This window comes from Mya arenaria, chromosome 4, assembly GCF_026914265.1.
Source record: "Mya arenaria isolate MELC-2E11 chromosome 4, ASM2691426v1".
NCBI classification, from domain to species: Eukaryota; Metazoa; Mollusca; class Bivalvia; order Myida; family Myidae; genus Mya; species Mya arenaria.
In genome coordinates this window covers 17,038,180-17,056,414 of record NC_069125.1, presented here as the reverse complement: position 1 = coordinate 17,056,414, position 18,235 = coordinate 17,038,180, and the positions used below count along the sequence as shown (strand labels likewise).

The following is an 18,235-nucleotide window of genomic DNA, read 5'->3' as shown; positions in this document are numbered from 1 at the left end:
TGTCCGAACTTTGATGGACACAGTTCAGGACATTGGATTCTTGTTCAATTTTTCAGCAAATCGTCTAGCAGCGTTTCGGGACGAGCTTTCTAGAGACGTCGCAACGAAAGAGGAAATGAACCGGCGCACTAAGCTTCGCTCGTTATGTGAGACACGATGAATCAGTCGTGCGGACGCACTCGAAACGTTCCAAAATGCGTTCCTCGTAGTGGTCCACGCACTTGAAACCATTAATGAAGACGGAGACGAGAAGGCCGGCCAGTATTTGTCCGCTGTGCTGCGCTTTGAATTCATTATCTCACTTGTAGTGGCGCAACACATTGTGTACTACCGTGAACCTGACAAATCTTCTTCAGAAGGAAGGCAATGATGTACTACACGCTGTTGAAGAAACATACGTCATTGTCAAATTGTGCAATGACTGGAGGGATGATCCTGATGTGTAGAATGGACTGTACATGAAAGCAACGGATATAAGCTCAGGCTTCGACATTCAACTATCAATGCCAAGAAGAGTTGGTCGACAGGAAACAGGGCAAATCCTGAGGTGCAAACACCATCTGACTATTTCAGATTAACCTTTGTACAATGTCTTCGAAGACAGATACAGTGCACAACATGTATTGCTTTCAAAACTGGAAAATCTGCAGGACGACATGCTGCCATCAAATTATGCTGCTAAGGCCCCTGATCGCCACAAAACATTTGATACATTTAAAACAGAATGGAATGTGAGATGGAGCATCGCAGCCGCAAGTTTATCTAGACTACAAGAGACCACAAAGCAGACCAACAAGGACCTGTATCCTAGCATATTTACAATATTCGAGGTTCTTCTTACTATGCCACCTACATCAGCCTCTTGTGAAAGGTCGTTTTGTGGAATGAAACGAATAAAAAACTTCCTGCAAACGACAATGAAAAGCGACAGGTTGTCATCCTTGGCCCTAATCCACAGCCACAAGAGCATGATTATAGATGTTGACCGCGTCATCAATGTGTTTAAGTCGCGAAAATGCCGGAAGCTAGAGTTTTTTAATGATCCTGGAAAGTCAACTGTGCGGTATATCCTTTCGAATACCGCTACCGTACATCGACGCGCTACCGTAGCCGCCTAATGCAGACCAATTTTTCAAGGGTGCTGGTTACCGCTACTGTTTTACTGTAGGAATACTGTAGACGACTGAAACGTACCGAAAAAGTAGGTACGTCCAGTTCCACAGCCGCAAAATGCACATTTTCCACAAATATGTGGTACGTTTTTCATTAAAATAAGAAGGATTGTGAATTTTAAAAACAGCATTAATACGCTATGGTACTTTGTCTTAGAAACAGTTACTACACTACGGAATTTCTTTCAAATATAATAACCATGCAAAAATAAGCAACGGTATTTCTTTAAAAATCGTCATTCAACATTATTCGCCTCTGGCATTTGTAAATTTGCTTTAATAAAACCGCATTATTATGCTTTTCCTCTTGTATCAGAAGTACGCTGTGGTATCACTGTTAAATTTAAGAAATGAGCAAAACTGTGCAGTGGTATTACTGTGATATTTGTTTTACGGACTGTGTGTTAACTTCGATAAAGTAGACATTTCATGTTTGAATTAAACTAAATCAGTCACTTAAGTGCACTTTGGTAGCGTTCTTGAATCTAGAAGTATGCAAAACTACGCAGCGGTATTTCATGTATAAACATAATACGTAATCAACATAACACAACCCATTTCAAAGGCGACGTTGCCTTTGAAGGTCATTTAACGCTAGTTACGCTTCCTTTTAAAACTGTTGACATATATGCTATAACTTTCTTATAAATCCAACCGGACATCTATTACGTGATCGCTTTAAAGTTATCATGGAAACCATAGTGACTGCAAATATATCAACAGAACATCCATTACAAAATAGCTGTCACATTTGCCATGAAAACCACTGCAATAGACAATAAACCAACCGGACAAATATCACAAGGTCGCATCAAGGTTGGAACCACAGTGACCCCTGTTATGAATGTTGTATGGGAAAGGAGCATCACTTAATACAACATGCACCAATACATATCTGTCTATGAAACAATGATCAAAGGTCACGGTCACCATTCAAGAATCGTTGGTGCTCCGTGTGTCATGGGGTATCTCAGGAATTACCAGGCGTACTTAAGTCGAAAGATAGAAGAAGGGTTGACTCAAACAGTTGTAGAGAACTGAAGAGAAAACATCACAAGATGATCATGTTGTATTTGCCGACAAGTTTAAAACATCAGTTCCTCTGGCGTTTGGAAAAAATCTATACTTTCGTGTCACGCATTAAACACCGGAAGGACATATTGGTCAATCGCAAAATCAGTCCACGAAAAGAGATGGCAAAGTTAGGATGCTCAGCAGAGGGGAACACATGGCATGAAATATTGCGGACCGGAAGCTTATGTCCACTGCATGGGAATAATCAAAACATGTGTGCAACGCGATGACATGTTTCAATCCTATAACAAATAGCCGACAGAACAAGGTTTTGGCGGAAGAAGTAAATACAAAAGGAAAGTGGGAAAAAACATGCATCAAAGTTATTTTATAATTAAAAACGAACATGGGTGTTGTAGACAGTGAACATTTACAGTGTACCAACACAAAGTGCTTATTTGTGGACCTAATGTGTGTGGTTTGCCGTGGACATCTCGCTTGTGATTCATTATGTATAAAGCTTCAACCCTCCGGCTACCTATAAGCTGTTTGAGAGAATGGTAATACTTTTTTACAGTATATCACAAACATGCTGTAGAATGTTAAATAGTAACCATAATCAGGTTTAATAACATATTGATCGTTGCATGTACCACCAAAATGAAACATGAACAGCATCTTTTAAAATCAATCAGCTGTTTAGTGTTTTATGTTTCTGTTTTTAGGTTGCAGAACAACTTATCGGCGGGAATAGCACACGTATAAGGAAATCCAAACAAACAAGCGACATATTTTAACTTGACCTCTTTGGCAATGTGCAGTGCAGAGTCAGCTTGCATGAGTATAATTCTAATGTTTATAAGATAAAACTCAAATGAAATGTTATTTTATTTAAGGGAATGTTTATGAATGGAGGTCAAGTCTAACAAGACTATGGCTCCAGAAACACAGAGCAACGGAAAACAACAACTCATGTATCCTAAACATTTTCAATAATATGTTTTTTATATAATTGCAGTTTGAAATGACCCTTAAATCGAAACAATGAATGGCCTCTGAAGTTCATGAAAATGCATACATTAAATTATTTCTTCTGTTTAATGGCACATCTTGAATTTCAGAGTCTAGTACAAGAAAGCGCCGTTTAGATCAATCATTTATTAAAATAAATTTTCAATATAGTATTGATGAAATAATCATAACAAAATGTTGTTCAGGTGTCAACATTTTGTTCCTGAAGGGACGAATAATGTTTGTTTTAATGTTTTTTATAGAATTAAACATTTCATGCTTAAAATGAGGACATATTTTTCGAAATTACACATATACAGTGCAATTGTCGCTAACAACGTGTCTTTATAACACATATTCATCAATATGTGATTTCTTTTTACAGACCGATGATATTGCATTGCACCAGACACTCTACTAGACTCTGTTGCCGTTTCGTTAATCGCATGCTGTGATTATACTGGTGTTGTTTCCCGTGACAAATCTTGCGATATTTTTAGCAATATAATAGTTACAGCCAAATTCTTTGATTTATGTTTTGGTCTATGTTTTTCTATTATATAATTATGTACATGTGTTCTTTGTTGATTGGAGAAAAAGTATTATCATTATTGATTTTCGTCGTGTTTAATTTTATCCCTATGTATTCCTCAAGTTCATATGATGTATATAATTGATCTATACATTTTATAACCTTGATGTATGAATGAATTGTGAATCCGTATTTGGATTTTAGTCCTATAAGTATACATTTATATAGGAAATGAATGAACATGTGAGTAAAATATCATGATAGAGAATTGTTATTTTAATTCCTTTCTGATTTATTTGATGAAAAACATATTGTTTTGTAATCGCTCTATGCATGTATAAATACTAAAATAAACAAAAATATGTATAATATAATGAATACTACAGGGACAAGCCCATTAGTTGAACAGTGAAAAATAGGCCCTGTTAAGGTGTACACGTCAAGGACCCAAACAACAATGAACTAGAGACAAAAACATTGTTACACCACTTCTTAAATCATAATTTTCACCTTTTGTTTTATTACTGAATTTTACATAGAATGACACGTGCCTGGAAAACTGTGATAATGTGATGTGTGCATTAAAATTAAGCACGGCTAAAATAGCGTATTTATACATACATGGTTTAGCCACACATGGCATTCCAGAGAGTGTTTATGTGGATTTTTTCAATTTACTCCGATTCAAGCACACACATGCATAATATGATTGAAATAATAAAAACATTTCGCAACGTTGCCTTACAAACATCTTTTTAAGCATTATACTTTTGAAATATTTTGGAAAACCTTTTTCTACTACTGTAGTACAAAATTGCTGTTTGAGAAATATCAAATAATAGCCGTAGTGTATTTATGAGGAAAACAACAGACATAAATATCGAGTTACTACAAAAGTTAAAACTGCCATAGTGTATCTATGCATGCACACGTGGTATAATTCCAAGATTGATCATAACATTAAACGTCTCCGGCAATTTTGAAATACATATACCTGAAATGTTTGTACTAGAACTACCAGAGTGTATTAATGCATAATATTATCCTTTATGTACTTAAAAAATTGTTCAAAGAAGTAATTCCTATCTACAAAACTCGCCTATAGTAGTTTTATAAACATTAAAAAGTAGCCAATACCGAAGACGAAAAATACCACAACCTACATATCACAGGATTACCATTGCGCTGTTTTGCATGTGCGTTTACCTACTGATGATTGTCTTCAATCAAATTACTACAACACACGTCTACGGTTATTCCTACATTTGTTCAAAATTCATCATATCCGTAGTGTATTAATGAGAGTTTTGTATTTTTCCGAAGTCAACCAGAGCGTAGTTATGCCGAAATGTCATATATATTAATAAGTGAATATTTTAATTGCCGTTACATAATAAAACCAATAAAATGCATTTTATTGTATTAATGTGTCTATCAAAGGGTTTAAGTAAAAGAAAAAATGTGCATTTTCACTAGAACATTACCTAATTTGGGATAATGTATATGTCACTAATTCGTGAAATGCAAACTTGATTTATAAGGGTGTTATGTTATATAATTTTATTGTACTATATAATGTTTGTAATTAATTTCTTTAATTGTGTTATAAATTTATACTGTTTCGAAATTGATAAACATTTTACCTAATTGCTTACGCATTTTAATCGGGAGATTTAAGTCTCTGCTTTTAGCAAAACATGTACAAGATTATAAAAATAAGCGGTATTCCCACGCTGTACGATAGCGGTAATCAGAAGCCAAAAATTTGAGTACGGTTTACACTGCTGTGGTAGTTCGCCGGTGTATGATAGAGGTAATGGGGACACCCGAATTTTGGGTCTGCATTAGGCGGCTATGGTAGCGGAAAGGATATAAGGCATTGTTTGTGCAAATACACATATAATTAACTTTGATTTTGGCAACAAAATGCATTAATATTGAGTGAAATTTAATTAATAAAATGTACAATGTTTTACTTCTATGGCATGTCTTCATTAGCTAAAATACGTACACAATTAATTTAAGGTAAAGCATAATGATCTTGTTGCTCTCTTTAATGTTTTAACAATAACGATATATACGCCAAAACGCACCAACAATCACCTAGCTTCCGGGGTGGGTGGGGAGCATGTCCCCGGGCCCCCTAAAACGTGGCCTACACATATATTTTCGTCAAGCTACGCCCCTGATTGTATATACACGTTGACCACAATTGATGAAAACATGTATGTATTGTAGACTATGAATATTGTACAAGTCTAAATGATATACAATTGTACTGTTCTGTTCTGTTGTGTTTATAAAATTGTCGTTGAGTTGTTGTGTTTGCTTTCAAAATTATATGACATAAAAAGGTCTTCTGAATATTTCGCTGTTATTTAAATTGGCTCATTCGAACGTCATTGTTAACTCCACTTTATTGCTTGTTAAAGTATTGGTAACTATTAATCGGTGTGATATCAGAATAAAGTATGAAAATGCGTTCCTTGTTTTAAGTACGAATGTATTATTAACTAGGCTCGATAAATTAGAAAAGTTAGAAACAAAGGTGAATGAGGTTGACGCAAAACTCTCAAAACTATGGTCAGATTTGGAAAAACGTGTAGCAAAAAGTGAAGAAAAAGTATCGACCTTAGAAGAAAAAAATCAACGGACAAGAATTCGATGCGGCAACAGAAAATGAAGAAATTGCCAAACTTAAGAAAGACAATGAGGGTATTAAGGCAAATTTAAATTTTATCGAGACACAGGCGCTTGCAAACAATCTAATCATAGGCGGAATACCCACCCGGGAGAACGAGGGGACGGTAAGAAACGATGGAACTTCCGGTGCGGCGGCGCCCACGGAGAACATGGCGGACACCAAAAAGGCAGTGCATAAATTTATTTGGAAGTGCTTAAAATACCAGAACAGGATGCAAACGATATTAAAATTAAAAAGGCCAGGAGGATAGGGTTCGCGAAAGGAAATAGACCTAGAAATGTGTTTTTTTACTTTTAGGTACTTCTCGGATAAAGGAAAGGTAAAGGCTAACAGAGATAATCTCAAGGACACAGAAACTTTCATGCATGATCAGTACCCGAGAGACGTTGTCGAAAAACGGAAAAAAACTAATTCCAATAATGCTGGCAGCACGAAAAGACAAAGTTGATGCGTACATTAAGTACAACAAACTTTTTGTGAATGGTCGTGAGTACACCGACGGCGTGTATGGTAAAGTGCAAAAGGACAGATATGAGGGTGAGTTGAAAATTTGTTCTTGGAACTGTAATGGTCTTACAAGAGACAAGCTAAATGATGACGAATTCTTTAAAATCATACAGGGGACTCATTTTTATATGAAACATGGACTTGTGAAAGTAGCGACATTGAAATAGATGGTTACACATCGCATAATTATTTTCGACGCTTCCAACACAGAAACGCAAGGCGTAATAGCGGCGGAATTGCAATATATTACAAAAGCAAGCTACAGCCTGGTATAAATATTGTAAAAACGCATTTTAATATAATAGCATGGATTCGGCTCGACAAAAGATTTTTTGGACTGATAGAAGATCTGTACATATGTGGTGCATATGTTTGGGGAAATAACTCGCCTGCATATCATGTTTTTGACCATAACCTTTTTGAAATCATTGAAAATGATATATTATACTTCAAGACGTTTGGAAAAGTAGCTCTTATGGGTGACTTAAATGCGCGGATCGGTGGGAAGGCCGACTACATTCTTTGCAGTATCGAATTTAGACCCCGATGACTGTGTGCCAGATACGCCCCTGGGAAGGGTAACACAAGACACAGTACGTAACTCGCACGGTATACAGCTGATTGACCTATGTAAAGCGACAGGCATGCGTATTTGTAACGGACGATTAGAGATCAGTGGATCAGTGACGTATTACTCAACAAACGGCTGCAGTTTGATAGATTATCTTTTGATCGAGGAAAGTAACTTCAGTGTCATAACAAAGTTTAACTGTCCAGTTTTTAATACTTTTTCTGACCATGCCCTATTATGTTTGCAATTAACAGTTATAACTCGATCACAAATACTCCCGAGGCAAATATGTCACATTCTGTTAAATGGGACGAAAGAAAAAAGGACGAATTTCGTAGAAATATAATATCTTCATTGCCTGAATTTAATGCAATATGTAATCGCATTGACACAAACAGTTAGGATAGCATAAATGAAGGTGTTTCCAAATTTTCGAAATAAATTAACGATTTTGCTTTGCCACTTTTCTATAAAGAACGAAAAAATAGAAGGGGATGCAATGAAATTTATAATCTATCAGACTGGTTTAATGCCGAGTGCCGTGAGAAAAAAATCGGAATATAAAACTGCGTTGCACACTTCTAATGTAACTAAAAGTGCAGAAAATAGAAATATATTGAGTGAAAAGAAGAGAGCGTATAAATTCATAGCTCGAAAGACTAAACGTTTATATCATGAAAATAAAATTAAAGAAATTGAAGGTTTGAAACGTAAACGCCCAAAGACTTCTGGAAGTATTTCTCCAAGAAAAAGTCGCCGATGGGAGAAAACATTAGCATGACGGACTTTTATAAATACTTTAAATCTTTATCAGAAGAAACTGAACACGGTCATAATGCTGCCGTGATAGAAGAGGACGTGCCCCTTCCGCACGAGGAGTTAGACGTTGACGTCACGGTGGACGATGTTAAACGTGCAATGAAAACATTAAAACGAGTGAAAGCTGGTGGTCTTGATTTTCTTATCAATGATTGTTTTATTGAAGCGGGCGACATTTTGATAGGTCATATAGTCGATTTGTTTAATCACATATTACACAGCGCAGTATTCCCTAATGAATGGATGATCGGCATTATAGTACCAGTATTTAAAAAGGGGGACCGAAATGACGTCAATAATTACAGAGATATTACTTTGATAAGTTGCTTCGCCAAGATTTTTACATCTGTTATTCACCACCGTTTGTCTGTTTACTGTGAGAAGTACAATATTATCACCGATGCACAATTTGGGTTCAGGAAAAACATGTCTACTGTAGATGCCATTTTTTGTTTGAATGGGCTTATTGAGCACTATTTACAGAATGGTAAAATACTATATTGCTCATTCATAGATATGCGGAAGGCCTTTGACAGTATCCAAAGAAACGCCCTGTGACACAAACTGAAAACTTTAGGCCTTTCTGGAAAAGTTCTGAACATTGCTAAAGCCATGTACGAATCGGTACGGAGACAGGTGAAGCATTGTGGAAACTTCTCCGATTTTATAGACCTAAAACTCGGCCTCGCTCAAGGAGAAGTATGTTCTTCGATATTTTATTCACTCTACGTAGAAGACCTAGAAATTTACCGTGCATCTAGATTCGAAAGCGGATTATCGTTAAAAGACATTTCCCTTATACTGCTATTATACGCCGATGATATGGCCTTCCTTGCGGAGACCCCCGACGATCTTCAGAACAGCTTAAATCAACTACACGAATATAAACAAAAATAATAGTTTTTAAGCGGAGAGGTAGAAAATTAAACAATGAACAATGGTTTTATGAAAGTGTTGAATTAGATGTTGTAAACGAATTTAACTACCTAGGTAGCGTGTTTAGTGCAAATGGTACATTCAGTACGAATCAAAGCACCGTGGCAAGTAAAGGATTAAGAGCCATGAACACATTGTTATTAAAAACAAAACACTTAACTTTTAGTCCTAAGGTTTGTTGTGAGCTCTTTGACTCATTTGTAGCGTCAATTTTAAACTATGCATGTGAAATATGGGGTCATGTTAATTCTAAGGAGATCGAACGCATACATTTGAAGTTTTGTAAACGCATTTTAGGTGTTAAATTATCGTGTAGCAATGCCGCTAATTATGGAGAATTTCAACGATACCCATTGTATATAAACAGATTTTCCAGAATTATAAAGTATTGGTTGGAAGTGGTTAAGAGTAAAAATTGTGTTATAAATGCTATATATAACTGTTTATTACAAGACTGTATCGATGGTAAATCAAATTGGTTATCAAAAATTAAAGAATTATTATGTAGATATGGATATGCATATGTGTGGGAAGATCCCCAGTCTATTAATTGCAATCATTTAATTGTGCAATTTAAACAAACCATGATCGACAATTTCATGCAGGAATGGCATAGGGATTTAGAAAATAACATCGTTTTATCCTTATTGTATAAACATATGAAATTAAACTTTGAGTACGAGCAATATTTGGACGTCATTAGGAATTCAGAAAAGAGACGTTTAGTCGTTCAGATGAGAACTTCTACACATCGGTTAAGAATAGAAACCGGAAGATACGGACGAAATCGTATTGAAAGACTTGAACGTGTATGCCAAGTGTGCAACTCAAATGACATTGAAGATGAGTTCCATTTTTTGTTTAAATGTGCACCTTATGAAGAGCTTAGACGAAGACACATTAAAACTTTTTATTGGAGAAATCCAAGTGTTTTTAAAATGCTTTGACTGCTTAATTCTAAAAGAAGAAACGAACTTAATAATCTTGCCACCTATATTAGAGATGCATATCGAATTAGAAATGACGTATTAAACAACACTGTATGATTTTTTCTTTGCATAATATATCCAGGATGTGATGAAATATTATAATGTGTTCTCTTGTTTTCATCTTTATGTGCGCATGCACTGCTTAATATTTAATTATCACTTTGTTAATATGTAGCAACTCATACGCTTGTTTTGCTTATTGTTTAACGTTTGTATCTATCTATTTTGTATATCTTTATGATGAGAAACCGTAATGGTTTAAATCGAATAAATTCTGTTCTGTTCTGTTCTGTTCTATTATTAACGAAAACCGAATTATAATAATGGTGTCGTTGGCGGGCGGTCGGTAGGTCTGTCGGTCGGGCGGGCGGAATTTCGTCCACTAGGGGGAGTAGGAACATGTCATGAGCTCGCTTGGGATTTTTTTGGGGTCCATTTAGTCAAAGGTCAATGTCACCGTTAATAAAGATAGAAAATTCGTTTTCAGCGAATAACTACAGTTTGTCCATCATATGGACACCAAAGTCATTGTGTATTAAGAACATCTGGAAAGCTCGATTGTTATTGTTTTCGGGCTCCGTTCTGTTGAAGGTCAAGGTCACTATTTACAAAAAAACCTTTTTTGGTGTCACTTACGTCACTTTTGCAGCATTGATGATCATCATGTACTCATTATACAAATACTTAAAGATGCACTCTTACTCCCATATAAGATTACTACAATTAATAATATTGTTTTAATATTCCAAAAAGGATGAATAAACGTCGAAAACGATGGTTCTTATGAAGGATACCATGTTTAATTTGAAAGAAATAAGCATAAAAAACGATATTTCTACCTTATGAGAATAAAGTAGACCACAGTAAATCTTTTAGCATTCACCAATCATTTAATATTTTTTCACTTTTTGATATTAAATACACGGTTACAGTCTTGTTATCAGTAACTAATATTTTTCATGAATGCATTATTTAGTAAGTAGTTAAAGGATTATCAGTCAAACTTGATGTATGTCATTCATGTGTATGTATTGATTTTGAATAAGAGTGTCACTTTAACTTTGGTATCGAATAATGTTATTTAGGTGTAACTTAACTTTGTATATAGGGTTTACATATAGTGACCAAACTAGGCATGTAGGAAGAGTTTATGGAGGACGTCGATGTAATTGTGTTTAGGGCCCCTGGTGTCAAAGTCACTTTTACTAAAAATAGAAAAAAGGGTTGAATCTGAATCTCACAACGATAGCTGAAGTACTTCAAACCAATCTTTGAAAACATGCTTTCGTCGCATTGCGGTATTTATTGTTAATTAGAAATAATAATATGTTTGAAACTACTATGCAAATGAAATTAGCTCCATCTGCAAGGTAATGATTTATTTATCTATTAATTTTCCCACAATTCAAATTTCAATGAAATGGGCAAAAATACACTTGCTCACCAATACAGTTTTACACACTTTTTCCCACATGGCATTCTTAACGGTTGATAGCTGCGCTTATTGAGAAGTTATGAATTAACTAATCATAATGTGTTTATTAGACTTCTATGTACTCTGCTACAGTGCGTTTACGTGCTGTGTTGTTACAAACAACTCCGCAATTATATTTAAATGATGCCGTTTGTCTGTTGTTTTTATTTGTCGGCATTACAGCATTAATGGTCAAGTGTGTCTGTGTTTATGCTATTGTACATAATAACAGGAATGCAATGTACATCGGTTGTCTTAGAGAAAGGGATGAAAACTCTTCATGCTAAAACACGACAATTACCAGGTACAATTACGTAGCGAAAACCGAGAGCTGGCGAATTTTTTGTGTTGTTATGGCGCAAACACAAAACAAGTATTTCAAAATACACCAACACAAAATGGCAGAAATTGGCCAGCGAATCTTTAAGATTGATGCTGTTAATATGAATAAACTGCGAGACTGATTCACATACAAACTCATGACATGTAATGCCATCAGCATTTTGATCATTGGCAAGGTGGGGAGGTATGCTCGTATGGTTTTTCAAAGGAGATAGTGGTGATTTGGAGGGTGTTAACCTTAATCTTCAACGGGGAGATACCTGGGGCTAATATTAACCAATACTAGCAGTCGTAACCTTAACATTAAAAACATGTCGGAACAGAGAGCAACAGGTTATATGTGTTACATTCTTAATGATGCAACATTAATACACAGTGACGTTAAATGTATATATATGTTCGGCAAAACAATGTAAATATTAGATAAGCATAATTTCACTTAAATACTATGATATTTTAAATCGTATGACATGGTTTTTAAATTATGACTGAAAATCATTCCAATCCTATCTAATTCTAATCTCATCACCCTTTTTTATTTTGATTTAATCCTTTACACTTAAACATAATCGTGTCAATATAGTCTTAATATTGAACTAGCTTCAGATGTGCTCTGTGAACGTATTGTAATATCCCCAAATTTGCAACAAATCTTTGTTATTCATAAATGATGTTGTTTTTTTATGTCTACCATGTAAACAAAGCCGTTTCTTTTGTAATATGTTATGACAGCATCCATATTTTCCTTTAAAGTTATAACAACAGTTTATAACATAAATATAACTCACTTTTATTCAGCCATGATTTATATGTACCCATTTTTCGAATACTTATTAAAGACCAAGTTGTTCTGTATGGGGACAGCCATCTTGAATAAGCTGCTTTCGCTTTGCATCTGTCATAATAATGCCGATTTTTGAGGTTTCCATTGTAATCTTTCTCTTTTTAGCATTTCGATGTTTGTGTCTTTGTGGCAGTCATGTAATTTAGACCTTCTCCTAACCATACACAACATTTTAGAAAACATTTTATTCATTATAATAATGTTTGCACTGTTTGAATTGAAGCAGTAGTATACGTTCTGTTTTTACAGAAACACACGAAGGAACACTTTTTCACCGAATGAACAAAGTTTTATGTTCCTTCGGCTTTAGTATATAAGCTCGAGCTTGCAGACAATCAAGGACTCTGGCAGCCATTTTCATAGCAACAAGCTGAATTTACATTTTATTGTTATATTTATCTAAATTCACAATAGAAATACATTATAAGTAGGAATTAAGTATAGAAGTCATTGGTTAAATTCTTCATACTCAATTTCAATAGAATTAAAGTATTATTTAAGAATAGTTTGACTTAAAATTTCGGTGAGGAAGAGAGAGAGATAGAGAGCCTTCTATTTAAGTTCTGGGTATTCAAAATTTGTGCTCTTATAATATTGAGAGTAAATTATTGTTGAATATTCTTTTTCTTGATATTTGCACAAAGTTTAATAAATAAACTTTTAGAAGAGTTGTTGGAAATTTACAAATAAATAGTAAACATGTAATATTTGGTTTTATTATTACTTACTTAAGCACATTTTAGCTTCATTTGATATTTTTCCAAAGTCCATTAAATTTTTTGCTTACAATTTTAGTGGGGAGGTTTTCAATAGTGAAGATAGAACTTTCACAAGACTCTGTGATGTTATTAAAAGACTGAATGTAGCTGTTGAAAGCTAAATCTAAGCTTTCCAACATCAAAGCCATTCATTAGCAAGGGTGAGAGAACCCACATATATATATATATATATATATATATATATATATATATATAACCAGTACTCAGAAGTTTATTGAAGAGCACTTGTCAAAATGGTCATCATTCAGCTGTAAATAGGCAAGAGAATCTATACAGCGAGCTTACATAATTCGAAATAGTGCCCACTGAGGCAGGTAATTATCCAGTATATGGCATAGACGGAATTCTTCCGAAAGGTCAAATACATGTATAAAAAGTACCCGGTAATTGGTACTCCATTGTAAACAAATGTGGATAATACCCACTCGGTGGTATTCCTAGATTGCAAGTGGGAAGGTGTACATGATATCGGAACGCTACAGTATATAGTCATTGGCACCATGGTAAGAACCATGACATTAAGCATCTTCGCCAGGTAAGAATCAACTCATTTAGCACCCAAGCAATACTAACTGATTATTGTCTTTCCATTTGTGTCCCAGTCAAACAAAATTTATGAAATGCGTTGTTTCAATTTTATAATACCGATGTAAAAATATAATACATTTGTAGATATTTTAGTAAGTTATCGCATTGTCTTGACAATATATGAAATACTGATTCTCAAGGCATAAACTATACGGATAGATAAAAGAAGGACGTATTATAAATAATTGTTTATGTGAATAGCGCATGTTTAAACTCATGCTCGGCTGGGATAGATAAAAGAAGGACGTATTATAAGTAATTGTTTATGTGAATGACGCATGTTTAAACTCGTGCTCGGCTGGGATAGATAAAAGAAGGACGTATTATAAGTAATTGATTATGTGAATGACGCATGTTTAAACTCGTGCTCGGCTGGGATACATAAAAGAAGGACGTATTATAAGTAATTGTTTATGTAAATGACGCATGTTTAAACTCGTGCTCGGCTGGGATATATAAAAGAAGGACGTATTATAAGTAATTGTTTATGTGAACAGCGCATGTTTAAACTCGTGCTCGGCTGGGATAGATAAAAGAAGGACGTATTATAAGTAATTGTTTATGTGAATGACGCATGTTTAAACTCGTGCTCGGCTGGGATAGATAAAAGAAGGACGTATTATAAGTAATTGATTATGTGAATGACGCATGTTTAAACTCGTGCTCGGCTGGGATACATAAAAGAAGGACGTATTATAAGTAATTGTTTATGTAAATGACGCATGTTTAAACTCGTGCTCGGCTGAGATATATTAACTATTAACCTTTCGCCCGTCTTGGACACGCCTCTGTTTGTTTGGTTGTAAAGCTAAAATTATATGGATATTTATTTGTGTCAATCAAACATGTCGACTGCTTTTGAATTGATGAAAATGTCATTAAACAAGGAAAGAAAACGTTCATGCGGGGCTGAATTCTTTAACTGTTAACCTTTCGCCCATTTTGTGCACGCCTCTGTTTGTATCGTTGCAAAGCTAAAATTATATGGATATTTTTTTATCTTTATGTAAATCAAATATGTTGAATTTTGATTTGCTGAAAATGTCATTAAAAAGGAAAGAAAAAGTTTATACTGCTTGGAATGTCCAGGTAGTAACCAGTGTAGAAGGAATATGTAAAGGACAAATGAAACACAACTCATCAAAGTTCTAAGCGTTTTATCAGTAACAATATATTCTACAAAAAAGATACAATATACTTACAATGTATGATTTCTCCTTCGTGAATACAGAATATACAACAGTACAATCAGCACACTTCTTTTAAACACCGTGAACGAGCAGTGAGCAGAAAGTGGCGATGTGGGTTTTTTATATGTAATAATTTAACACTAGATGTATATTCATAAGCGTATGTTGCTCGAGTTCAATTTAAATGATTTTGATTACAACAAATCATAACATTATGGTAACTTAACAAATTAAATAAAGCCAATCGAACAAAAAACAACAGCAGTAATTAGTTTTTGGTTCTACTTAACAACGATATGACCAAAAGTTGTTTGTTTGTTAATTATGTGAAACCAAACGCAACTAAATACGTTCGTAATCGGACTACTTTGATGAAAAATAATACAGATGGCATGTGCAGAAATAAAATAACTAAAGTCATAATTAATACGTTTGTTCTCCAGAAAGCAGCATGATAATAAGGATATACGTTTTTCCACGTATTAAAAAATAACATTATGCCTATTGGCGTGTCCCAAACGGATTTTTTGTGCTTCTGTTTAGTGTCATTATCAAAAGTTTATGGTAACTAAATATCAGCATCCAGTTTAATGAGGGACCGTGCGATGATGGTGAAAAAATACAATATAATTAGAAAATAACTTGTTCAAGAGAAAAGTCAATTAAATGTTTTGTTAAATGAGTGACGTGATTTTTTTTTTCATTTTTAAATGTATTTAACGATTTAATGGTATTGTGGTTTCCTAATTATCAAATTCGAAATATAAAATTAAAGACTTTTCTTATCCTCAGATGTTTTTGTCATTTCAGAAGTATTTGATACTATTGTACGTTCCTTTGATCATCATTAAACTTAAAATACACAGAAAGGTTTTTATGTTTGAAGTTGTCATTTAAGGACATAATCAAAGACATTTGTCTATTAATTAATTTTAACTACATGTCATATTGTTAAAATTATTTGTTTTCAAGTATTTAAATGGAGAAGAAATACGAACATCCGTCATAAAGAGAGCAGACATCGCAACCATATTAACATAGGTGGGACAAATTAAAGGAATAAGAGAACTGATGTACGGGCAGAAAATTTATTAATCTTAAAATGGATGCATCTCACAGTGGAGGATCTGAAGTAGCTAGGATGATTTGGATAGTTGGATCTCCCATCATTTTCTCCTTTGGTATTGTTGGTAACATCATCACAATGATTGTTCTCCTGGGACGTAAAACACGTAAAACATCAACGACAGTGTTCCTGACACTCTTGGCATTGTGTGACATATGGATGATTGTCGTGGCTTTACCTAGATGGTGGCTCATTTACTTATTCGGGATAGAGATTAGGCACCTTAGCGATGCAATGTGTAGGATTCATTATTTCCTTGTCTATGTGGTAAGCAACATTTCGGGTTGTTGTACGGCTTTGATTACTATTGAGAGAGTTGTTAGCACATGGGCCCCCTTTGTTGCTAAGAAGAAATGTACACCAAAACTGGCAACCGTAACGTCCGTTGTGTTAACACTTATCATCATCTCACTAGAAATACACATTCTTTATGGTTTTAGCTTGCAATTAGTTAACTCGACGACTGGAAACACAGGCAGCCATCACGCCTTTAACAAAGAAATGTTGGAGAACATTACTAACGACGCATCACCTAGTTCACAGAAAAATGCCACTTTGTCGGACGCAAACGTTAACCTTATGGTTAACAAAACAGACCTTTCCATTACTTATGAAAACACAACAAGCGCTATCGATGAAATGTATATTTGTTGGATAAATGACGACAATTACCGTAAATTCTACAACGAGATATTCTCACATATCCAATTGGCGACCAACTTTGTCTTACCAATGTTAATTATTGTGACAGGCGGGGTGCTAATTATCAGTAAATTAACCAAGTGCGGTTCATTTCCATCTACATTTACGAAGCCACGGACACTCGAATCCGGCGGTCCCAAATTGTCGTCTATCAGAAAACACTCAACCCAGATCACAGTGACCATTCTCCTTGTGAACACCGTGTTTTTACTTGGTGTAACACCTGTAGCAGTTTTCCTGTTCAGCCGCCCTCTGTGGATTGACGAGAAGGTTGTAATGACCACAACGCAAGAAATAGTATGGGCTGTCTGTAACCAATTATTCTACATCAAACGTGCCGTCAACTTTGTGCTGTACTTTCTTACCGGATCGCGATTTAGGAAACACGTATTTGATCTTTTGAATTGCAAACGCGCGGTTGAGCTATCGGAAACATCTTCTGGGCAAAGGTCAGCATTGTAACTACTGGCGGTGAAACTAACTTGCTAACCATGAAGGAGTGATTTAATTGATTGTTTCAGTTTGTGATTTTTCTGACCTTTCCAGCCAGAAATGGTTATTGTATTGTTTACTATCTAGGGCATTTTGTGTTACTTGCCTGCAGACAATTGTATAACACTTTGATACTTTTTCCACAGGTAATTGTTTAGCTAGCGTACACATTTAAATCATTTGATAAGTTGACAGATGTTATTGGATAAATATTGACCAATCAATAAAAACAAGGGTAAATTTTTCTTAAATCTTAACATTAACCAGTTCTATAAAGTTGGTTGCTGATAACATCTTTGCTGTTGGTTGTTGTGCCATAGAGCATGATAGTGGAATGTTCCTGCTACTGCACTAGTAGTAATCTTTTTTGTTTTGAAGGTTTTTCACAGGCAGAGGGTTTATAAATGAATAATAGTCATGAGACAAGGTATGAAACTAAAAAG

General features: G+C 34.8%; 1 long non-coding RNA gene across 1 annotated transcript; it reads left to right on the top strand.

The window, feature by feature from the left end:
- The first annotated feature begins 1,645 nt into the window (after nucleotides 1–1,645).
- Nucleotides 1,646–4,752, top strand: LOC128232690 (uncharacterized). The gene is made up of 3 exons (XR_008260562.1): nucleotides 1,646–2,746; nucleotides 2,912–3,027; nucleotides 3,583–4,752. It is a non-coding gene; the product is annotated as an uncharacterized LOC128232690 (long non-coding RNA).
- Nucleotides 4,753–18,235: the final 13,483 nt, after the last annotated feature.